The sequence below is a fragment of the Sturnira hondurensis genome, unplaced genomic scaffold (assembly GCF_014824575.4).
Source record: "Sturnira hondurensis isolate 20B ecotype Veracruz unplaced genomic scaffold, ASM1482457v3 Scaffold0014384, whole genome shotgun sequence".
NCBI classification, from domain to species: domain Eukaryota; kingdom Metazoa; phylum Chordata; class Mammalia; order Chiroptera; family Phyllostomidae; genus Sturnira; species Sturnira hondurensis.
The window spans coordinates 32,654,976-32,681,474 of NW_028087015.1; the positions used below are offsets into that span (position 1 = coordinate 32,654,976).

Here is a 26,499-nt window from a genome sequence, read left to right on the forward strand (position 1 = left end):
AAAGTTAATATGCCAATAGGAGAAAAAGATACTAGTTAATGAAATTATTATATAATATGTTATGTACCATATTTATTCATTGAATTTTCTAATGTTAATAAAACTTCAAGTTGTTAAAATATTGTCAGATACCATGTATACATTTTTTAGTATGTTAAATGTTTTCTTATTGACAATATACTATATCTATTTCTTGAAGAAACTATCAAAGATAGAAAGGTATAAATCACTACTAGCAAAGTCCTCACACAATAACCACTGTAAATTGCATCCTTTGCTTTTTATGTCCTCTGTGTTTATTTCACGCATTATTCCATTCCATTCATTACATCAAAAGTAAAATCTGAATACAACTGACTTCAACAAAAAAGTAAGGGGATGTATTTTATGATCATCAATTATTTTTACAATAATATTTAAAGATTTTTTATGCCATTCTTTTATTTCAAGATCTACTTGATTTTTCAAGAACATAATCTTTTTAATAAATAACTTGATGAAAAGTATTTTAATAAGAGTAAAATATTGTTGAATATTCACAACTACCTACTTATCTTATATAACATCTTGCTAAATATTAATATCTATGATATTTTCTTACATTTCTGCACATTAAATCTGCAATATACATCATGAACTCAAACCTCCTTTATTTCTTCAGCAATGGGGAATGCATGATACTTAAATGTAGAAATCATAAGAAAGGAAATATTTTATTATTCACTAAAATATATAATTAATGCAGTGTCCTTTCTTGACCAAGTGGCTTTTTAAGGAGCTATTAGTGTACCGTTTATATGTCATCTTATACTTGCAATTTTGGAAGCAAACTCATATTAAATGGATTATAAAGTCAAAAATCTTTTTTATCTGAGGCCTATACAAATTTTGGGAAACTGCTTTGACATTGCTACTTTTTTACAATATGTTTCATATGTTTCAGAATTTTGAATGGAACCTCTGATGAGTTCATATTATCTGGAAACTTTAAGTTCCAGATAAATTAAATAAGGTAATTTTGGTAATTCCCATTGGAATAGGAATCTGATTCTCTCTCAGTAAAATGGTGTGAATATTTTGTGGCTAAAATGGTTTTATTCATGTATTTTGACTTAGGGGACTTTTTGTTTCTGTCACTGCAATTGTAACTACAGAATGTATTTATAGCATCTTCATCTGCCCAACATAATCTATATGTATAAGGTCAACACTTTTCGGATTATAATTTGCATGTAAATTACTTAAGAATCTTGTTCAAATGCAGACTGTATAAATGTAGGGTGGGGTATGAGATACATTTTTAACATGCTCCCCGGTAAACTTCATGCTTCCAGGACCCCCCAAAATGATTAATATCAATACATTCAGGAAATAATTCTTCAATTGTCAGTTCTGGTAAGTCTATATTTTTCATAATAAATGTGATATAGATATTCTGTTAATGTTCTTAAAGAAAAATTTTAAACTGGACTCTAAAGACAATTAAAATATTTGCATCTTTAAGTACTGTCGTTTTGCTGTCTGTAGATGGCATGGTGCCTGCCATTCAGTCTCTACCCATTTCAATAGGTTGACAAGTCGTCCTCACTACCGTCTCCTATTTTTTTTCACTCTTAGGCCATGCCCTTTAGCTAAATGCAAAATGAAAATTGAGAGGAAAAAAGCTTTAGATTTGAATTTTTGTGTTTCCATTTCTCACTTTTGTGTGAAAAGATTTGTGAGTGTACAAATGAATTTTTGTTAAATATTGTATAATTGCCTGCTCTTTAAAAATGGACATGATCTTGCCATTTTGTTACATTAACATTCCCTTTGCCTGAACTTACAGTGAATACAGTCAGAAAGTACTTGAAATAACATTCTTTCATTGTAATATGAACCATGTTATGGGGGTAAACTTACTTTCTGAGAACCACATGAACAGACCTAAGTTAAAATGATAAGAAAAATTATTCAAAGGGTGATCACATTTTCTCCATCTGCTGCATTATATAATAAACCTGCTTAATTTGCTTTTCAAATGCTAGCTAACAGCTTGTCTAAAGGTTTTTATATTTTCTTTTCATAGTCCAAAATTTTTACGCTGCCTTTTAAAACACATTCTTTGTTTGAAATGATAAAAATAAAGCCATTCCATGATTATCTATATTATAAATTATATTGAAAATAAATGTTAAATTTTAAGATTTTCCTGTTTGAATAGTATAAAAAGTATTTCCTTATAAGGTCTAAATAAAACTAGAACAAAAAAACATATGCAATTACCATATAATGGATATTTTTCAAAAATTTTCCATTGTTGAAATTAGTGTCAATAATATTTCAAACTTTACAAAGATTTGACAAATGTGTTATTGTGTGGATTTAAGAATTATTTTTAGGATTTATTTTTCCTCAACAATCAGACATAAAAGAAAATAATTATTTTAAAATCATTGTACAGTTTTAAGTCTCTGTTCTTTGGCAAATAAATTAATTTTAAGAGTGTAAAATTTCCATAATTATTATGTATCACAAACATTTGTTAGAAATGACTTTCCACACATATAAACAATGCTTATCAAAAACATGCTAGTGAACCCTGGCTGGTGTAGCTCAGTGGATTGAGCCCAAGCCTGTGAACCAGAGGATCGCGGTTCGATTACCAGTCAGGGCACATGCCTGGGTTGCAGGCGGGTTCCCTACAGGCCAGTTCCCATCAGGGGACGCACAAAAGGCAACCATACATTGATGTTTCTCTCCCTCTCTCCTTCCCTTCCCCTCTAAAGATAAATAAATAAACAAAGTATTTTTAAAAATAAATAAATAAATAAATAATTCGGGGGGGTGGACCAAAACATGCTAGTGATTTGAAAGCTGAGCAGATGTTATGCTACTAAGACCTTTAAAGGTTAAATCATTAGAACACAATACAATTAAATGCACCCAATATTAATAATTTATATAATTCAGAAGTAGATTTTCCTGGCTCCCTGGACTACAGTTTTAACTGCATTGGTAGGTGTTTTTAATCAAATGTTTTTCTGTGCTTCCAATTTTGGTTGCCAGTTTTGGCATTTCAGAGAAGAGATTTAGCCTCAGTCAATAAGCTCTAATAATAGAGATCTGTAAGTCCTAAACTGACATAAGATTTTAACTCTGCTATCATAAGATTCTCTTTTACTCAATCGTTATGATAAATAAGAGAAATCTCACTGAGAAGGTATTCTAAGAGTCTGGGACCAGTGAAGAGCTCCTGTAAAAAAAGTATTTATAGCACTAAGATTATCTGGGCATCTGGGTTTCAAGGAAGAGATCATAGAGCTAGTGGCATACCTGGGAGAAGAAATATATATATAAATATATATATTATATATACAAATTATGTATATATAAGATTATTTGTATTGAGATATTATTGATACTAACTTTGATAAATATATACAGTAAAAGTTTAGATTAGTACAAAATGAGACTTTAAGTCTCCACATAAACTGATGTGAGCTGGGACTGAGGTGAAGATAAGTACATCTACTTAAAATTTTAATTTTCCTCCCTGGCTGTTGTAGCTCAGTGGACTGAGCATGGGCCTGTGAAGCAAAGAGTCCCTGGTTTGATTCCCAGTCAGGGCACATGCCTGGGTTGCAGGCCGAGTCCCTAGTGGGGGACACATGAGAGGCAACCACACATTGATGCTTCTCTCCCACTCTTTCTCCTTCCCGTCCCTTCTCTCTAAAAATAAATAAATAAAATATTTTACATTTTTTAAATTTTCCTATTAAGGTACACTATGGTTTCAACCTGAGATTATGGGGTGTAGGAAAAGATGCCACAAATAATTCCAGTAATCATACAGAAGTCAGTTGAAGTGTCATGTTTTTCAGAAAAAAATTGTCTTATCCCAACAGTCAAGATTAGGTTATATTTGTTTATTATTTACTTCCATTGCACATTGTTTATATTATAATTATTATTATAACTATCTTCTATCAGTTTGTTGCCTGGCATAGTAGGCACTCAATAAATATCTCAGCAAATACATATAGAATGAATGCATAAATACATTGGTACCATTAAGGTCAAGAAAAAAATAGTTGAAGTAAAAATAAATGAATAAAGTGTTTTATCTTGTAAAATAAAGTATCTGATTGGATTTTTCAATTAGGAGGCTTTAGCTAATCTTAATAAAATAATTTCAATAAAGTAGAAAAGGCACGACGTAAATTTCAATGAGTTGAAAGTGATGAGAAGTGATAAGTTTGAGAAATGAGCATAAGCTATTCTTTTCAGACAAGTATGTGGGAACAAAGAAAGTTAGGTAATAATTAGGGAAGGATGTTGTATGGATCAAAGAAAAAGTTCAAAGAAAAGGAAATGTTAATGAAGTAAGCATAATTGGAAATTGATTAATTCCTGTAGAATGCAAGAGAGCATATGACATCAAGTGCAAGGGATGGTTGTAATTAGCTTTTGGTTTAGATCAGGTTCCCTGGAAGTGGAATTTAAGATGCACACTCATGTACAAGTGATTTATTAAGGAAACAGATAAAGGAGCAAAAGAAATAAAGCAGAGAAAAAGTCAAAGCTGTGATTTCAAGTGCAGTCCCAGCATTATCTTGGTTCCTCAGGAAACTCTGAAAGAAAATGACAACCTGGGATTTTACCCAGGAAGCAGAGCTGGACTGCCGTAAGTCTTTGGCTAAAGGTGACCCTAAGTACACATCAACTCTGAGGGGAAAGTATTTCCGATAGTTCAAGGTTTCAGAAGGCTGTGCTAGGAGCAAAGCTCTTGGAAGCTCTTGGGTCAGGAAGACACAAAGGCAAAGAGAATCTGAGGGAAACATTTGTGTGGAAAACTGACAGTGACAAGTTTAGATTTGGGTACCTGTTTGATATAAATATACATATATATTTTTTCATTTGATCCAGTAGACAAAGGTAGAGTTTGGCATGCATAAATGTCTTGAGGTGCCAAAGCTTAATGCAGTGAGTTTCTGATGCCTTCTACTTTCTTAAGGAGGCTGCATGTGACTTCGTTGCTGGACCAATACTGACTTAAGTATTTTAAGAATGTCAGAGAATGAGTCAAACATTGGTAAAATATTCAAGTATGGTTCTTGGTATTAATTATGTATGGTGATATTCTTCAGTAAAATTATAAAAATCCAGGGTTGAATTCCTTCAATAAAAATAATAAGAAGTAAGGGCTTCATAAGGCAGGATTTTCCTTAGGTCGATGTTACACTGAATGAACTTGGGAGATGGATTTACACAGGTGCAGAATTCAAATCTGTTAATTTTTAATTAAAACAATGTAAGTACCACATGGAGAATATATATATTTTTAGTCAGCATGCATATTGTACTTTCTCTTTTTCCCCCCACATATCTGAGGAGGCCAAATCATAATTGGGAGGGTTCAAATCAGTTAGATGGCCTTGCAGATGGGTATCATAATTGTGGTACTTGGTTGGATTTTAGTAATGGCTGTGCCTGGTATTCTTTGTTTACTCTTCTCCCGGGGGGAGCCAGCCTTTTCTAAACTTCTAGTTGGTCCTCCTTACTGGCATTTATTTTTTCATTCAATTCTATTTTACTCATGTCCAAAAGAGCAGGTGACACTCTGTTTTTTCAAAATGACTTTTGAATAACTGTGTTCCTACTTACTAATGTAGATTTGTAACTTTAATTGGGATGACAATAATTAAAAGAAAAGATAGAATTAAGGGAAAGGAAAGCATTAATAAAGTGAGAAATGATTAATATAATTATTGTTACAAGAAATAATTAGAGACAGAACACAATTGGATAGCTCATTGTCTACTTATATTTGCAGGATATTTCACAGGATTTTAACAGATTTTTGACATGATGAACATCATTTTAAATGTAACAACTGTGGGCCATGCCATTTGATAAATGTAACAGAAACAAATGCAATCTTGATATCATTTTTCTGAAGAATGCAAACATCTGGCTAGAAAATGTACAAGGATTATAAACTGAGTAAAATTAAGGGTTTTACTAAGGAGTGTGCTGGGGGACATTACTAAGCAAATTTTGAATATGGGACAAGGCGAGAAAAGTAAGTACACCTGGAATAAGTCAGGTGATGTGTTAAACACTAGTTGGGTAGGCAAATTCATTACCCTATAGAAACAAACATAAAGAAACATTTATGAGACTAGAATTTGCAATATAAGTGAAGTTTTTGTATGAGAGCAGGTGGGATGAGGTTGATGCATAAGGGATAATGATGAGAGCAAAAGGTATTGGAACTTAAGGTTTCAAAGCTCTTAAAAGTATGAGCAAGGCTGTGTATTAATGATTACTTGAATGGATTAGAGAGTAAAATGTTTTTTTAAAGAAAAGTTCCTTATATTCTTTTTTAGATTTTATTTATTTATCTTTAGAGGGGAAGGGAAGGAGAGAGGGAGAGAAATATCAATGCATGGTTGCATCGGAACTGGCCCGCAACCCAGGCATGTGCCCTGACTGGGAATTGAACTACGGTTGTTTGGTCCACAGGCCTGTGCTCAATCCACTGAGCTACACCAGCCAGGGCTAAAATGGTTTTAAAGGTTAACAATGATATATACATACCATGGAACATTACTCAGCAATAAAAAAGAAAGAACTACTAATAAATGTAGAATGCTGAATAAGTCTCTACAAAATTATACTGATTGAAAAAAGTCAATACCTTAATGTTATATAATGTATGATTCCATTACGCAATATTCAATGACATTCTTGAAATGACGCAATTAAAAAACCGGAAGACAACCCTTGATGCTGGGGAATGAGGACAAGAGTAAGGAGTAGGGAACCTTGAAGGAAATGGATCTGGCTTAAAAAGAGAAACAGGAAGTTCCTTGTAGTGAGGGATCCTGGTCTTAATTGTAGCAATGTTTCTATCCAGTTCGTAATACTGGACTAAAATATTGCAAGATGCACTTTTGGGTGAAAATGAGTAGAGAGTGTGTGGGATTGCTATTATACTTGTTACTGTTTGGGAATCTATAATGATCTCAAACACTGATAGAAGGTTTTGGTAGGCTTTCTTTATCCACATTAACAAGAAGTTTAAAATGCTTAGTGAAACAGAATGTGAGTGTCAAGTAAACAATTCTCTGAACACAGGCAAGTGCCAGATTTTGGAGATGAGTGTAACTAAGCAAATGAAACACTGGTGCTTGGAGAAATTCACCTGTATATAAAAATAATTAGTTTTCAATTCGCAGAGATAAGCTAGAGGTATGCTAACCACTTTCTTGGTCTTATTACCTGGTAGAAAAAAATTCCAGAAAAAAGAATATATTTTTCTCATCAATGCTTCAAAGAAACCCATATTATACTAAGATAGCTAGGGGTCAGTAGAGAACTAGTTGGACATAACACTCACTGATAAACAAAGGGATTGTTTTATCACTACAAAGTCAAAATGGTAGAGCAGGGGGGTTTAAGGAATAAAGTAGTGATAACAATTTCATGGTAAAAGAGAAGGGACTGTGCAAAACTGACTGTAAAAAAATATGTATCTGGGCATTTTATCAGTAACATCTGATTGCATCAGACTAATCCCTACTGAGATCTCCAGCTTCTGCCAAACTTGCAATGATGAAGAAAACTGACTGATTGAGATAAGTGAGAATTATAGTAAAAACAGTATTATAATCAGAGATTAGTACAGAGTTTCTTATGATGTAAAATGAGTCATCAAAATGCAAGGTAATTAGAGGATTGGTATGTAGATTATAGGGCCATCTGCTGAAAAATATACGTTTATATTCTTTATCATGAATGCACTCTTTAAAAATGTGTCATTGCAATACATCTAAAACATGTATGGCTGAATGCACACACACACACTTTCAGGTCATGAAAATGCCTTTGTAATTAAAATTAAATATCATCAGCCTTAAGAACTAATGAATGATTCATCAGTTTGTAAAACAGCATATGTGAGACAGTTTCAATCATCAAGATGGCCAAGATGTAAAAGCTGATGAAAATAGCTGGCTAACAGTAAAAGAGCAAATATTTTAATAATGGGCATATTAAGCTGTATTTCATCATATAAGTTCTTGTCTATTTGTGTGTAGGCTAATAAGCACTATGTGAACATACACATTTCAAATTCACCCACAAAAGTGAATACGCACATGAATTATTTTTTCAATTTCAGTCTTTGAAATTGACCAAATTTCTGTGCTAAAGTGGAAACAAAAACATCACTGTTCAACAAAAGCAGGCATGCACCCAACATAGAAGCACCCAAATACATAAAGAAAATCTTGGAGGACCTCAAGAAAGATATTAACAGCACCACCATTATAGGAGGGGATTTTAATACTCCACTGTCAAAAATGGACAGATATTCCAAATGAAATATCAAAAAAGATATTGTGGCATTGAACAATGCCCTGGATCAAATGTACATAACTGATATATATAGAGAGGCTTTCATCCCAAAGAGGCAAAAATACACGTTTTTTCCAAATGCACATGGAACATTTTCAAAGATAGACCACATGATCAGACGCAAAACAAGCCTCAACAAATTCAAGAAAATTGAAATCATATCAAGCAGTTCCTCTGAAAAGGGACTGAAACTGGAAACTAACCTTAAGAAAAAAAACTCCAAAACACTCAAACTCATGGAGATTGAATAACATGCAATTAAACAATAAAAGAGTCAAGAATGAGATTAGGGAAGAAATAAAAAAGTTTCTGGAAACAAATGAAAATTAACTCACAACAACTCAAAACTTATGGGACACAGTGAAGGTAGTCCTGAAAGGGAAGTTTATAGTGACACAGGCCTACCTAAAAAAGATAGAAACATTTCAAATGAACAACCTAGCCCTACGTGTACAAGAACTCAAGAAACAACAACAAAGACAACACAGAGCAAGTAAAAGGAAAGAGATAACCAAGATCAGAGCAGAATTAAATGACATAGAGACTAAAAGCACAATTCTAAGGATCAATGAATCCAGGAGCTGGTTCTTTGAAAAGATAAACAAAATTGACAAGTCTTTAAGCAAACTCATCAAGAAAAAAAGACAGAGGACCCAAATAAACACAACCAGAAATGAAAGAGGAGAGATTACAATTGATACCACAGAAATACAAAGGATAAAAACCTAGGTGAAATGGACAAATTTCTAGAAAAATATAATCTTCCAAACCTGAATGGAGCACCAGAAAGCCTGACCAGACCAATAATAGCTGATGAAATTGAAGCAGTAATCCAAAAGCTTCCAACACACAAAAGCCCCGGACCAGACAATTTCACAAGAGAATTCCACAAAACATTTAAGGAAGCGCTAACCCTTATCCTTCACAGATTAATCCAAAAAATTCAAGAATATGGAATACTCCCAAACTCTTTTTATAAAACCAGCATCATCCTAATCCTCAAACCAGATAAAAACATAACAAAGAAAGAAACCTTCATGTCAATACCATGGACAACATAGATGCTAAAATACTCAACAAAGTGTTGGCAAACTGCATCCAGCAATGTTCAAAAGATCATACACCATGACCAAGTGGGATTCACCCAGGGATGCAAGGATGGCACAACATTCACAAATCAATAAATGTAATACATCACATAAACAAAACGAAAGACAAAAATCGCATGATCATACCAGAGATGCAGAAAAAGCATTTGATAAGATACAGCACCAATTTGTGATAAAAACATTCAACAAAGTGGGAAGAGAGCGAGCATACTTCAACATGGTAAAAGCCATATATGAGAGACCTACAGCCAACATCATACTCAGTGGGCAAAAACTTAGAGCTTTCCCACTAAGATCAGGAACAAGACAAGGATGCCTACTTTCACCACTCCTATTCAGCAGAGTATTGGAAGTCCTAGCCACAACAATCAGACAAAAAAAAAAGAAAAGAAAGAAAAGGCATCCAAATTGGAAAAGAGGAAGCAAAATTGTCATTGTTTGCAGATTACATGATAGTGTATGTAGAAAATCCTACAGACTCCACCAAAAAACTATTCAACCTAATAAGTGAATCTGACAAAGCAATGGGATACAGAGTCAATATTGAGAAATCAAAGGCGTTTTTTGCCTTTGTACAACAATAAAATGTAGAGAAACAAAAATCAGGAAAAAATACCAATTGATATAGCAACAAGAAAAATAGAGAACCTAGGAATGAACCTAACCAAGGAGGTAAAAAACTTGTACTCAGAAAGGTATACAACACTGAAGAAAGAAATTAAGGAAAACACAAATGAATGGAGGCATTACATTGTTCTTGGATTGGAAGAACTAACATCAAAATGTCCATACTATCCAAAGTGATTTATAGATTCAGTAAAATTCCTATCAAAGTACCAATGACATATTTCACAGATATAGAACAAACATTTCAGAAATTTATATAGAACCATAAACAACCCTAAACAACTGCAGCAATTTTGAGAAAAAAATTACAAAATAGGAGGGATCACAATACCTGATATCAAACTATATTACAAGGCCACTGTAATCAAAACAGCCTGGTACTGGCATAAAAACAGGCACATAGACTAATAGAATAGAATAGAGAGCCCAGAAATAAACCCAAGTCTCTATGGTCAATTAATATTTGACAAAGGGGGAAGAAGCATGAAATGGAGAAAAAATAACCTCTTCAACAAATGATGTTGGGAGATCTGGACAGCTACATGCAAAAAAATGAAACTTGATCACTAACTTACCCCATACACAAAAATAAATACAAGATGGATAAAATACTTAAATATACCTCATGACAACATAAAAGTCCTAGAGGAAAACATCGGCAGGAAAATCTCAGACATTCCATGCAGCAACATCTTCACCAATATGTTTGTCCCTAGAGCAAGGAACATAAAGGAAAGAATAAACAAATGGACCCTCATCCAATTAAAAAGCTTCTAGCCCTGGCTGGTGTAGCTCAGTGGATTGAGCGCAGGCCTGCGAACCACTCGATCGTGGTTCGATTCCCAGTCAGGGCTCACGTCTGGGTTGCAGGCCAGTTCCCAGCAGGGGACCCACAAGAGGCAACCATACATTGATATTTCTCTCCTTCTCTCCTTCCATTCCCCTCTAAAAATAAATAAATAAAAATGAAAAAAGCTTCTGTATGGCTAAATAAAACAGTATTAAAATGAAAAGAGAACCAACTATATGGGAAAACATATTTGCCAATGATACCTTGGACAACAGTTTGATCACCAAAATATATAAAGAACTCACAGCACTCCACTCCAGGAAGACAAAAACAAATTAAAAATGGGCAAAAGACTTGAACAGACACTCCTCCAAGGAGGACAAACAGAGGGTCCAGAGACACATGAAAAGATGCTCAGTATCACTAGCTACCAGAGAGATGCAAATTAAAACCACAGTGAGATACTACTTTACACTGGTCAGACTGACCATCATAAACAAATCAACAAACAAGTATTGGAGAGGATATGGAGAAAAGGGAATCCTAGTGCACTACTGGTGGGAATGCATTTTGGTGCAGGCACTGTGAAAAACAGTATGGAATTTTCTTAGAAAACTAAAAATGGAACTGCCTTTTGACCCAGCAATTCCACTGCTGGGATTATATCCTAAGGTCCCTGAAACACCACTCTGAAAGAACCTATGCACCCTAATGTTCATAGCAGCACAATATACAATGGCCAAGTGCTGGAGGCAACCTAAGTGCCCATTCGTAAATAAGTAGATCAAAAAACTATGGTACATTTACACGATGGAATAATACACAACAGAGAGAAAGAAGGAGCTCCTATCTTTTGTGACAGCATGGGTGGGCATGTGCTAAGTGAAATAGGCCAGGTGGTGAGGGACAAATATCATATGATCTCACCTTTAACTGGAACATTATCAACAAAAGAAAAAAGCAAACAAAATATAACCAGAGACGCTGAAATTATGAACAATCTGATAGTCACCAGAGGGGAGGGGAGAGGGAAAGGGTTTTCAGGAACTACTATAAAGGACACATGTACAAAACCAAGGGGAGGACAGAAGCAAGGGAGGGAGGTGAGTTTTGTGAAATTCAGGTGGGGGGGCAGGGGCGGAATGCAAACAGCTGTAATTGAATAACAATAAAATAATTAAAAACACAAAATTAATGTACATAATAAAATTTCCTCTTGCATTTGAATCTCCAGCCCTAGAAAGATTACCTCAAAATAAAATTGAAGCAATTACTTAAAAAATAAAAGAAAGAAAGAAAGAAAAAGAAGGAAAGAAGAGATTAGCTTTTCTATCACAGATTTCTACAACTCCCTTCGCTGTGTTTCCAATCGTTACATAAAATGATTTCCTCATTCCAAAGTACTGGTCCTGTTTACTTCCTTCTTGTCACAGGAGTGGAAACTCAAGTGTGATGCCTTTGTGATGAGTTCGGTCATTGTTGCAATAATGCTGCTGCAGACAGTGCTTTGGATAGAGACACCTGGGCAGTCTTAGGTTTGGCCTTTCTTTCCTGAAGCTCCCCTTTCTGGTGCTTGAAGTTTCTGTTACTGCTCAAGCAGCCAGCTACTCTAATGCCAGCCCCTAGAATAAGTATTCCTGGCCAGAGTTACTATTTAAGATTAGAGTATTTTTCCATTCATTTACTTCATTTACATGACTTCTGAATGTTTAAGTACATTATTGTCAAAACAAGTCCATGGATTTTCAAAGGAGTGAGTGAAAACCTGTTTTCTGCACTTAGAAGGGCTGAACATTATTTTTTTGCCAACCTGTTCCTTTTTTGTTAAACAAGTTTTTCTCAAAAGGAGTTTAAGTTGTAAACCTATTTATCCCAGAACAGATGTGCATACGGTTTTCTTGCTCAAAGGAGTTAAATACCTGCTCTACATAAGTCATACATATGTAGGGAAGAACCTCAATATTTAGGATTACACTGACCAGGAGCAGTATCTAAATGACTGATACAACTGTGTTTAATCAGTTGTAGTAAATCTCGAAATCATCAAGGTTTAGTTAGTTTTTTTCTAAAAATATTAAATTAATGTTAATAAAACATGTAATGCTGACCTAAAGTATGTAAAATTATAAGAACAGAGATTTGAAAATTACAAATAGAGCAACTTTTGAAAAAAATTGTCATCCAAGGACTTTGTTTTCATTGGTTCTAGAGAGAGAAAAACATCGATTGGCTGCCTCCAGTGTGTGCCCACACCAGGGATCATACACGCATGAAACCAGGGACAAGCCCTGCAACCTAGGCATGTGCCCTGGCTAGGAATCAAACCTGTCTTCTTTTGGTTATGGGATGATGCCCTAACCAACTGAGCCACACCAGCCATGGCACAACTTTTGAGTATATAATTTTGATGAAGTATATTTGTTGTAGAAAGCAAAGCAGAAATGCAAATGTGTTTTTCATGCCTCTCATTTCCATCCCATCTTGTGCTTCAGCTCCATTTTATTGTTTTTGTCACCCTTTTGCTTCCAATCTCTAGAGAAAAATATTGAGCACACAATAGTAATTATTTTTATTTTACCCTCATGCATCACACTTTCCTTGACCATTTAAATTTTTTCACCCTAAAACTAAAGTTCTTGATGGACTAATTCAAAATATTTTAATGAATATTTTGGTTACTTGGTAAGGATAGTGACTCAAGGTGATGTTTAATTTCAAATATAAAGTTTAATTAATAATGTTTTACAGAAAACCTAAACATGTAATTCTGATTTAATATTTGTCTTAAGAACTATTTACATTAATTTTATTTGAAATTTCTTTTTCTTTAAATATTAATTTTACATGGTAAAACTAAGTTAAAAATAACTAAACTAATATTATGCAATCCTTATGCTTATTTAACAATGACATAATAAACATTATTGAAAACTATGGATCAAAAGTAAGTTTTGATTGCCTTAATGCTAGTTCTATGTCTTAGAATATTAAGTATAATCATAAAGAAGTTGCATTGTGCATCTACAGTAGCGTATAACCATATCACATCAATCATGTTTTCCTCAGCATGTTATTGAGATGCAGATTGTTTTTTTTAAATCCTCACTCATGGGCATTTTTTATTATTGATTTTATAAGGAAATGAAGAAGGGAGAGAGACAAATATCAATGTGGGAGAAAAACATTTACTAGTTGCCTCCTGCAAGCACCTTGACCTAGGATTATACTCACAATTTAAGTATGTGCCCTGACTGGGACTCAAACCTGCTAACTCCTGATGTATGGGGCAATACTCCGAACAACTGAATTTTCTGGCCAGGGCAAGCCACAGATTGTTTTCATTTTTTAAATTACTACATATATATATTTTCTGCGTTGTTGCACAATATTCTCCTGTACTAGATAAAAATATCTATTTACAGAAACATTTTTAAAAGATCATGGATTATATACACTTACAAGGTTTAAAAAGAACAGTGAGATGTATAAAAGAGATATCAATAATTATTAGTTGTCATTTTCCTGTGTTTTCATTTATCCAATTGTTCACTCACCTTTTAGGCATGCAGTGTAGGATTTTAATTCCCACTTGATGCATACCACTTAATTTTAGATAAATCAGGTGTAAGTGAAAAATCCATGAAAATCAATGTTGAGTTAAAATTGTTTCTAGTAATGTAATAAGAAATCCATAAAATAAAAGATTAGTTTTTATTAATGTCCTTTAAATGGATGTGTTTCAATCTTGAATCTGTCACCAGCAGTTGGACTCACAGAAGTCACACCATCTGCCTTAGATTATTCCCTCATTTGTAAAATAATGAAGCAGCACTATTGTGAAGATCTGATTGTATAATTTATGTGGATCTCTTGGTATAGTTCCCAATATATATTGTAAAAATAATGAATGATAGGCATTTTATAACTAACACAATTGTAATCATTTTACATGTTATACACAAAACAGAAAAATATTAAACTGGATTTTTCAAAAATATAAATATCAGCTCTGGCTGGTGTAGCTCAGTGGATTGAGCATGGGCCTGTGAAACAAAGGGTCACCAGTTGGATTCCCAGTCAGGGTACATGGCTGGGTTGTAGGCCAGGTCCCCAGTAGGGGACACATGAGAAGCAACCACACACTGATGTTTCTCTCTCACTCTTTCTCTTTCCCTTCCCCTCACTCTAAAAAATACAATAAAAATATTTTTTAAAAATTAAAATGGGATGGGAGTAATAGACAGAAAACTGTACTTGAGAAATAACTAAATAAATTAAAATATAATAATAATAATAAATAAATAAAATTAAAATATAAATATAAATATCAGTGAGCATGGTATTAAAATATATAAATATCAATGGGCATTGTATTGTATTGTACTGTATTTAATATACCTATGCCATATTTTGAAAGTATCAAACTGTACCGTGGTTAAGATACCTGAGAAAAATTAAATAGGCTCAAAATTATGGTCATGGACAAATTATTCAACTTCTATACCTTAGGTTTTTGACTCATGTCAAGTAGAAATATTATAGCTATGGTATTTGTTATGGAGAATTATTTATTTTATATGCATACATTTATGGTATAATTTTATCCTACATGCTATTTCTCAGGATTTCACTATTCTTGATCAATCAAAGGGGTCTTTTCTAGAGAAATGTGAAGTGAAAATGTGATATGAGTTATTGTCTTTTTAAAACAGAAGTAACTACCCTTGATAAATATAAATCTTGAGACTAGACATTGAAACAGCAAATGGCTATACTGCTGTTTTTGCTACAAATGGATCATGGAAAAGATCTTGCAGAATAGCACTCAGCAGAAGAGGTTCTAGCAAGTGCATATAAATTCCCTTCAGCATTTCTGCTGTCAGCGTGAAGTCTGCTCAAGTGCACAATTTCATGGTTGGCTAGTCATTGTCCTTGGTTGAATTTATTTTCAGTGATGGTAAAAAAACTCATTGGTTTTCTACTCGCTACTCAGCAGTCATAAATCTATATGGAAAATAGTTATTCTAGTGAGGTCTTAACCTTTAGATTACATATGTGTCTTTAATTCAAGAGCTCAACAACTCTGAGTGCATCAATACTGCATAACTGAACTTGACAATTAGCTGCTCTGTCTATAAGGAAATATGATCCTCTGTTTGAATGACTTTTTTAAAAAATAAAATATTTAAATCTACACACAACAGAAATAAACACCAGGAAATGAAAATTAATTCCCTCACAATGAAGTTATAAAATTTGTTTTAAATGAGGAAGGTTAAATGATCTTTTTTTAAAAATTGCTTTCAGAGTTAGCCATTTGATCATTTCTTACCCTTTTGGCTAAGATCAAGGGCAGAGTTAACTATTTCACAAAAGGCATTATTAATATTCTCAGAGATTGTTACATATCTTGATTCTAATATGGTACTATGAGAACAAAAAAATAAAAGAATATTAATACAGTACATCAAGTTCAAAGAAATCACAATGTTCAGATTAGTTTTCATTTCTATGTTAGAGAAAGCCTATTTTGAGGCTGGAGTTAAAAACGAGTTCTTTTGCCCTGGCTGGTTGCTCAGTGGGTTGAGTGCCAGCCTGTGAACCAAAGGGGTGCCCTGTTCCATTCCCAGTCAGGGCACACACCGGGGTTGCAAGCCAAGTCCCCAGTTGGGGGTATGGGGGAGGTAACCACACATTGATATTTCCCTCCCTCTCTTTCTGTCCTAACCTTTCTCCTCTCCAAAAATAAATAAATAAATAAATAAATAAATAAATAAATAAATACGTACATACAATCTTAAAAAGAAAGTGAGTTCTTTGTAACCCATTGTGAACTGTATTTCTTCCTAAAATTTGGTGGTAATTTCATTAAGGAAATGTACTTCTTGTGTATTTATGCAAATATTGAACATCTTATTGTTTACCTCTGAAAAATATACAGATAAGCATTTGACTTGGAATTTTAATCTTTCATTTTTTTGGTCAGCAAATAAAGTCAGTAAGAGTTATAAATATCTCAACACATGTAAGATACATGATTTGAAGCAAAGGATATATTACTTTGAGAGATGCAAATCAAGTATAAGGAATCTTCATGAGATAATAGTCTTTTCCAGGGCATAGGATAAAAAAGCTTATGAATTGCTATTCCACCAGTGTCTAGAAAATGCAACTGAGACTCATGTCTGAATTGGTGTATCGATTATCTAGTGCTGCATAACAAATTACCTCAAAACTTAGTGTCTCAAAATAATATACATGTATTAAGCCCTAGCTGGTATAGTTCAGTAGATTGAGCTCAGCCTGGGAACCAAAGGATCACCAGTTCGATTCCCAGTCAGGGCACAAGCCTGGGTTGCAGGCCAGGTCCCCAGTGGGGGCCACATGAGGGGCAACCACACATTGATGTTTCTCTCTCTCTTTCTCTCTCCCTTTCCCTCTCTCTAAAAATAAATAAATAAAATATTTTTAAAAATTTATTAAAAATAATACACATGTATTATCTCATAATTTCAGTAGATCTGGATTTTGGATGTGGCTAAAATGGGTGGTTCTATCTCAAGGTAGTTTATATGGTTATATTTAAGATGTTGACAGGAGCTATGGGTAACTGGAAATATAAATATGGCTCACTCACATGGCTCTAGGCTTTAGGCATTATTATTTTTTTTAATTAATGAGGACGACAATATTACAGTCTTGTCAGGATCTATCTATCTTAGGAATAGGGAATTCCTAATTATGATTTTTCCATAAGCCTGAATCGAGATAAACTAGTTTTGTATTTGACAAATATGTATGCTTTTCTGGTCCTCTGTACTCCCCTCTATTTTCATCCTCAGATTATTCTTGGCTAATTTAGATCAGATATAAGAAACTAGGAAAATTTCTTGGCAAGTAGAGTAGGGAAACTGAGAAAGATACCTGAACATAATAGCGGAGCAATTTATAGTGTGTTCAAAGGTCACTTCCCTAGAGATAACATCTTAGGCCTCAGTTGTGGTTCGGCTTCAGGCCCAGAAAAGCAGCAAAACCCGGTGCCTCATACCAGAACCACCTGCAATGACTAAATACCCCTGTCCAGAGATTAAAAACCTCCAGAAAAATGACCCAGGATGTGAGCTCTCCCTTTGGAGAGCAGGCAGTGCCATCTTCCTTTCCCTTCTCCTGCCCAACTTCTTTCTTCACAGGCACACATCTCCTAAACTCTAAGGCAATGGGCAGCTGGCAGCTTGTCCCAGGCTAATCCCCTGAACCAAGCCTAAGGCCCCTTTTCTCTGACTTCCCAGTGAGCTAGGGCAACCAAGTCTAGACTCTCCTGTTGATTCCTCTAGCTAAGCCTTTCTCTCCATTCTCAGCAAGCCTGTTGTGCTCCTCGAGGGCGTATTAATAAAACTTATTTATCCACTTTCCACTCACTGATCTGTGACTCTTCACTGTGCCAGTGAGATGAACTGAGCTTCCAGTAAAAAAATTTTCTGCTAACCTTCCATCAACTATTCTCTCACCTCTTTCCATCTTCAGTGTATTCCTTGAAATTCCTGTCCCATTGAAAATAAAATATTTCTTGTGTAAATTAGACTTAACCTGTATGCTGAGGACACCTTTTGAGTGGAGATTTCTCTTTATTCCACTAACCTTATAACAGTGATCAGGAGAATACTTATCTTCTGGTTTTTCATCTCTGACTCCAAGTGTCTTTCTATATGAAACGTCTATTTCAAAACCACACTCTCTCCCTTTTTTTCCCCAAGGTCCATGGTTTAGTGATTATTCTTTAACTACATTGAAGATTTCCTGTAGTAAAGGAGATACTGTCAAAGCAGTTGAACTGTGACATTGAAACTAATTTTTAGACTATAAAAAAATCTCTCAGCCACTTTGTGATTATATACTTGAGAAGTAAACAAGGAGCTACAGAAGAAGTTTCATATTCAACAACCAGTTATAATTTAGCCATGACTCTAACTTTTTTATTCCAGCCATGTCAGTGTTTGCTGTGTTCCAGTACCGAGCAGTCAGCCAGTCTCTTAGTTTTATTTCAAATAATTTGTCAAAATCCTCACTCTTTCTGAGTTCTGAAAGTCATTCAATTATTTAACTCCTTAGCCTCAGGTGAATTGAATTCTACCCATACTATTCTAATTGCTTCTGTAATACACTGACAAATGGCCATCTCTTCTCTCAGCATCCACTTACACTGTTTGAAAATAATTTTCACCAAATAACTACCCCATTACAAAATGGGTAGCTGAGGAATTACTATAACCAACTAATCACAAAGTAGTTCTTGGTTAAGCTGTGGTCTAGACCATGACTCCCTTGCATTTAAGGAGAAAATAAATAAAACATTTAAGTAGTGAAACAGACTGAAGGAGAAGAAACTGTACCACAGATAAGTGATCAAGGAGCAAGCGTTCAGCCAAAATACCATGATGATAATTTAAAAGGTATATTAATTATCTGCATTTTGACTGTTCTTTTTTTAAAATATATTTTATTGATTATACCATTACAGTTGCTCTATTCCCCCCCTTCTTTCCCCTCCACCCGCACACTCCCTCCCCCACCCTTCTCCCCCCCTTAGTTTATAACCATGTGTCTCAAGTTCTTTAGGTCCTATATTTCCCCCACTATTCTCACCCTCCCCCCTATCTATTTTCTACCTACCATCTATGCTATTTTCTGTGCCTTCTCCCCCCTTCTCCTCCTCCCACTCCCCTGTTGCTAACCCTCCATGTGTTCTTCTTTTCTATGGTTCCACTCCTGATCTATTTGTCCTCTTGGTTTGCTTTTGTTTTAGGTGTGGTTGTTAATAACTGTGCGTTTGCTGTCCTTTCACTGTTAATATTTTTCATCATCTCTTTCTTATATAAATCCCTTTAGCATTTCATATAATAAGGGCTTGGTGATGATGAACTCCTTGAACTTGACCTTATCTGAGAAGCACTTTATCTGTCCTTCCATTCTAAATGAAAGCTTTGCTGGATAAAGCAATCTTGGCTGTAGGTCTTTGGATTTCATGACTTGGAATACTTCTTTCCAGCCCCTTCTTGCCTGTAAGGTCTCTTTTGAGAAATCCGCTGACAGTCTGATGGGTACTCCTTTGTAGGTGACTGTCCCCTTATCCCTTGCTGCTTCTAGGATTCTCTCCTTCATTTTGGTCTTGGCTAATGTAATTATGATGTGCCTTGGTGTGTTCCTCCTTGGGTCCAACTTCTTTGGCACTCTCTGAGCTTCCTGGATTTCCTGGAAGTCTATTTCCTTTGCCAGACTGGGGAAGTTCTCTTTTATTATTTGTTCAAATACATTTTCCACTCGTGGCTGTTTCCTTCCCCCTTCTGGTACCCCTATAATCCGGATGTTGGAACGTTTAAAGATGTCCTGGAGGTTCCTAAGCCTCTCCTCATTTTTTTGAATTCTCATTTCTTCATTCCTTTCTGGTCGTTTGTTTCGTTCTTCCTTCTGGTCCATTCCATTGATTTGAGTCCCAGTTTCCTTTCCATCACTATTGGTTTCCTGGACATCTCCCTTCATTTCAATTAGTTTAGCCTTCATATGTTTCTCTAATTTGTGACTGTACTCTACCAATTCTGTGAGCATCCTAATAAATAGTGTTTTAAATTGGGCTTCTGAGAGCCTGGCAATCTGTTGGTCGCTTAGAGTTATTGGCTCTGGGACTTTGAGTTCTTCTTGAGCCATCCTTTGGGCTATTTGTGCCTGTTAAGTAGCAGGAACGGAGCCCTAGGTTTTCACCAGAGCAGGGCAACTCAGTTGCTGGGTTGTGACGTCGTATGTGGAGGCGGGGTCAAAGAGGGACAATGGCTTCCCTCTGCCGTCTGCTGCCGTGACCCCCACCAGCACTGCAGCCACCACCGTCACCAGGCCCACGCGCCTCACTCCACGGCATGCTAGTGTGCCACCGCTGTCGGCCCTCCACCACTGGGTTCGCCCCCTGGGGCCTGCGTGGTCCGTCTCACGGCGCGCGAACGTGCGACCTTGGTCAGTCTGTTCCGCACCCCGACTAGTTCTGGGCTGCCTGCGCTCCTAGATCTGCCCTGGCTGACCCAGCTCTGCTGCTGGTTCTGCCTCTTACCGTCCTCGTTGAACGGTTCGTAGCTGTCGGACTTCCGTATAATTCGGTTTTCTGGCTTCTGGATGTGTGGTAGTTCACCAAAACTTTTGTTGTATCCAAACTTGGTTGTGGGAAAAGGCACAGTGTTTCCACCTATGCCTCCATCTTGGCGGAAGTACATTTTGACTATTCTAACCCCAGGACAGGCTTTGGTCATGCAAATTTCTTCTACGTGCTTCAGATAATCTAAAATATGAGTCATGGTCAGCTGATACATCCAGGCCAACACCAGAACTAGAGGTACAGAGTTTATCTCGGTAAGAAGGATGCCATCTGGTCACCTCTTGCCAGGTTCCTGGGCTTGTTCTTGAAACTATATTTCTACAGTTTTTAGTTAAAAATTATCACACAATACCCAGTCACACAACACAACTCTGTTTCCTTCATGGATACATGTGCTTTTGTCATTCAGTAATTCATTGATGTTATTGACTCATTACAATTTCTTCATATTAATACAACATTTTTTCAATTTAAGTGTTATTCAGTCCTCAAATATTCTTCACCTATATTTGTGTGATCTTCTCTATTTATGTCTCTGTTAAGACTGTTCAGTTACTGTTACGAATTTTTCTTCACCAAGTTAACTAACACATTATATAATGTATTATAGAATGCATGGGTAGAGGAAATAGGTTCTATAACACTGGAACTGTTTTTGTACAATACTATATATATATGATATATATATATGATATATATATATTCCCAATTGTTAATTGTATGTAATTGATATATCATTATTTTTATAAACAATAAAAATCAACAAAGCAAAGCTTGTGAATTAAAAAGTATATTAGTCACTGAAAAATCTTTCTATAATCTATCAACCAAAACATAGTTTAGGCTGTAATAAAGAATAACAAGCATTTATCTGAGCAGAGAATGGCACTCTGGGAGGCACAGACAGGTGCAGCAGCCCATGCTGTGGTCTGAGAACAAAAAAAGGGAGGGTTTATAAAGCTGAAAACCGTGAGTAGTTTCTACCTAGAGCTTCCTTGTGAATGACAGATTCTGGCTAGGTTAACAGGGACTGATTAGGTCTATTATGCAAATGAAGGGTGCCAGTTGGTGAAGGATTGGTTCTTTTCAAGATGAAGAATGTACATGATCAGGTTGCCATAGTGAGAAGGAAAAAAAAGTCCAGGGTCTAGCTTCGGGGTTGGCTTAAAAATGTGTAACTTCTTGGGTGTGATGTGCGTAAGAGATTTCCTATGGCCTCCTGGTTCCATTCTGTTCCCTTGACATAAATGACTATGTTTTGGCAATTTTTATTCATGAACCCTTTCAAACACTTAATAAACATTATAGGTCTTACCTATCAGATAGGAAAATGTGTTTTAAACACTACACAATAACTGAGGTATCATAGAAAGATACTTGGTCTTTGTCTCTGGTTCCCAGCACAGAGATAGAAAAACTCCAATAATTATCGGGTGATGAATGTGATAGGAGCTTCTTTTGTTCTAATGAGGCAACTTTTAGAGGACCCTAGCTATCTTCAGGATGCAGACTGGTTGCCACAAGAACAAAGCCTCGATTAGAACCTTGGATATTTCAGTCTGGCCCCTCAGCTTCTGTGGAGTAGAGAGAGACTGGAGATTGAGCTGACTGATTGAACCTGTTTATACAAGGAAACTTCCATAAAGGCCCCTAAACAATGGTGGTGCAGAGAGCTCGCAAGCTGGTGAGTGCATCTGTATGTCAGGAGGATGGCATGGCCCCGGCTTTAGACAGATGCCCCCATGCTCAGAATCTTTCCAGACATCTCCCTATGTTCTCTTCATCAGCCTATTCATTGTATCTTTTAAAGTTTTCTTTGTAATTAGCTGGTAAACATAAGTAACACGTTTTTGAGTTCTGGGAGCCATTCTAGCAAATTATTAAACCCATGGGTGTAGGGACCACTGAATTGTAGCCAGTTAGTCAAAGCCCAGGAGGTATGGCACCTGAGACTGCCCTCTGAAGCTGCGAGAGGTAGTCTTGTGCAACTGAGCCTTTAAGCCGTGGCGTCTGTGTTAACTCTAGGTAATTAGTGTCAAAATCAAGCTAAGTTGTTGAAAACCCACTTGGAGAATCAGAGTATTGACTATTAGTGTTGGAAAACACCACAGAATAAAGTACACATAAACTGCCAAAGTGATTACCAAGGTAGAATCACTATTATGTCTAAACCAATTTTAAACATGAACATGGATTTAACTTAATTCTAAACTCTGTATCCTAGTTCTATTTTTAAATTATTTTATTGTTTAATTACAGTTGTCTGCACTTACCTCCCACCACTCTGCCCAACACCAGCCAAACCCACCTCCCCCCACCTTGGTTTTGTCCATGTGTCATTTATAATTGGTCCTGAAAACTCTTCCCCTCATTATCCACTCCCACCTCCCTGCTAGTTACTCTCAGATTGTTCTTAATTTCAATGTCTCCTGTTATATTCGCTTGCTTCTTTCTTCTGTTGATAAGACTATACTTTCAGGGATCATTTCTATAGTTCATTTCTAGTTCTATTTTTAAACTTCAAAGAGTTTTCTCTCTTTACCTTCCTAAGGTTCCTATATTCCTAACACATCCTGAGCTAAAACAGGGAGGCAACAAAAAGATCAGCCATGGGTCCCTGCAGGACTCAGGTGTTGGACAATCGATTTTTGTCGAGCAGGATGTCTCGTTTCACAGTCTAATGTAAATAAACTTTAGGCATTGCATTGAGAGTATTTTATTTTTACTTTTATCATGTGTTAATATCTTATAATCCTTGGGTTGTTTATTACTACATAGATTGCAATTTTTTTGAAATTTAGTTTATTTTACAGAACTCAGGTATTATTTGATTTCCTGATAGCTAGCATCACCTCACCCATTGTCCTGTCATTTTGCATATTACCTTGGGGTGTTGGTATTATAGAAAAGCTGATAAGCAGAAATGTATATAATGTGAGAAACAAATATGTGTATGTATATACACACATGTGCATGTTCATATGGAAAATAATACACTACTTAATAAATATAATAAAAGTAAAAACTCTGAGTTTCATTTATTTACAATTGTAAATCTACTTTTGCCTCACCCTGTATATAAATATATTTGTTATTACATTTGCTTAAAATAATTATGCTGGACTTTTTGTTACATCTTTATACTTATCATATTATTTTCTCTTGAGAATTTTCAAGGAGAAAATCTCATTAATAAATACCTCACTTATAAATATCAACATAGTCTCAACATATTCCAATTAAGGATATTATTAATAATTTTCACTCTTTGTTGTCCTGCTCCTAGCTTTTACACTTCCTCATCTTAAATTTTAGTAATTCTATTGAGAAAAATGATGTATTCAAGACACATATTTTACTTACATATTTACACGGATTTGTAAGAACCACTTTAACTCAATTTAAACACACACTTTTTAAAAATCGAGTTCCTTCTCACTGCTCTTTTTTTTCTTACTTTACCAGTGTACTATTTATTTGTTGTTGTTAATGTATTTCTTCTATTATTTAAATAAGCTCTAAAAAGCAACATTTTGAAAGCATTGTGTATCTGGCTTAATGCTTGGTACTGACAATTACAAGATCCTCCTCTAAGAAAAACTCATGCTGAAGCCACTGAAGCCACCAGGGAGTTTCTGAGAGAAACCAGCAAACTTGTTAAAGGTATGGGCTACAAAACTCAGACCTGTAATGTCAAAACTTCCGTACACATGATTTCTAGAGAAATTGGTGCTATGTGATTTGCTGTTAGACAATAAATTCCCCAAATGATGACACCTTAAAATGGAAATATAAAATACTATCACAATGGTTACCTTATTTGGGGGGGAATATTACTTAATCTTCCTGTATGTACATTTCGTGCGTATTTTACAAATTAAAGATAACATTGAAATTCTCTAAATGTAAGAATAATATTTTCAATGTAAATAAGTTGCATATGTGTCACATTTTGTGTATGTTTAAAGGGGTTATTTGGTAATTAAACTCTAACTATTATAGTCAAATATAAAACCACTTCCTTATATGTAAATTAATATGTCAAGGATTGGTCAGATAAGCTACCTACAAAGTTCAGAAACGGAATTATAAAAGTTCTGCATTTGTTAGAATATAATTTAGTGGCAACAGCTTTCTTTTTCATAAGGGATTTAGAAAAATATTCACATTTCAGTTCTTTGAACTGTCAGTCTGAACTTGCAAATCAGAAGAAATTCTGAAAGAAGAGTTTGATTGTCTAAAACCAAGTATTCTAAGTTATGGAAATGTACCTCAAAAGAAATGAGGGAGAAATCATAATGAAGCTGCTTTCTCTTTTGAATATATTCTCCTAAAATATTGCAAAACTGAAGTTATTAATATCTTAAAATATTCTTTTTTAAAGTTGAAAAATACTGCCACCTCCAATAATCAGGAAACTTCACATTAACTTTTCACGTAGTAGACTTTTCAATATAATTTTTAAAAGTTTATCTAGACCCAAAACTGTAAACTATGACAAAGTACCTCATAAACAGGGATAATTTTATGATTTTTTTCTCAAAATAGTTTAACCATACTTTGATGCTTATGATGAATGTGAGTGAGGTTGACATTTCCAATGAAATTGGCATTCAGTTACAAAACATATGAATAGAATCCTAAGGTTAGAGACTGTAAATTACCTGGAAGCAGCTAGCAACCACTGCTCTATCTTACCCCAATTATTTAAAAAATTAAGTAGGAAAAATAAGAATAGTGGAAGCCAATGATAAAAAATAGCTATTTGCCAAAATCTCAAGAAAATGGGAGAGTTTCTGCATTAACTGCATTAACAATCGGGGAGCTATCACTTCTGGACTGTGCACGCAATGCTATTTATTCTGTAAATGCCCAGAGATGGATAGAAAAGATAGGGATAACTATTCGACTCAATTGCACATTCTTCCCTCATGGGAGATATGGGGGCTAATTAATGAGGAAATGGATAGGGATATCTGATGATATTATTGGAAGTAGAACTCCTCAACTTTCTTTCCTACTTGTTCCCCACACAGTAAACCTCAATCAATCCTAGTACTTGCATACACATTTCAAAGCTATAACTTCTATTATTTAAAACAAGCATGTTTAAAGATGGTGATACAGTCTATCAGGAGATACAGAGTGACCTCCAGTAAATTATTTAGGTAACAGGCCAAATTATTGATTAGATTTAAAAAATGTAATGTCATTAATCATGTACTATACTTGTACTAGTAATTACAGACAGTATAGAACACTATTTGGTAGTTAAGGTAATATAAAAAATAACTATCACACAAGGAAAGAGATCACTAAGACTCCTTGAATAATGTTCAGCTACAATTAAAGGTTGTTAAAGTATTCCTAAATTTAAAACATTACCAAGCAGTATGTATAATAGTAAATCAGTTACACATTATTTAAAAGCT

At 35.0% G+C, this 26,499-nt stretch overlaps 1 pseudogene; it reads left to right on the top strand.

The window, feature by feature from the left end:
- The first annotated feature begins 23,530 nt into the window (after positions 1 to 23,530).
- Positions 23,531 to 23,619, top strand: LOC118998908 (uncharacterized; annotated as a pseudogene).
- Positions 23,620 to 26,499: the final 2,880 nt, after the last annotated feature.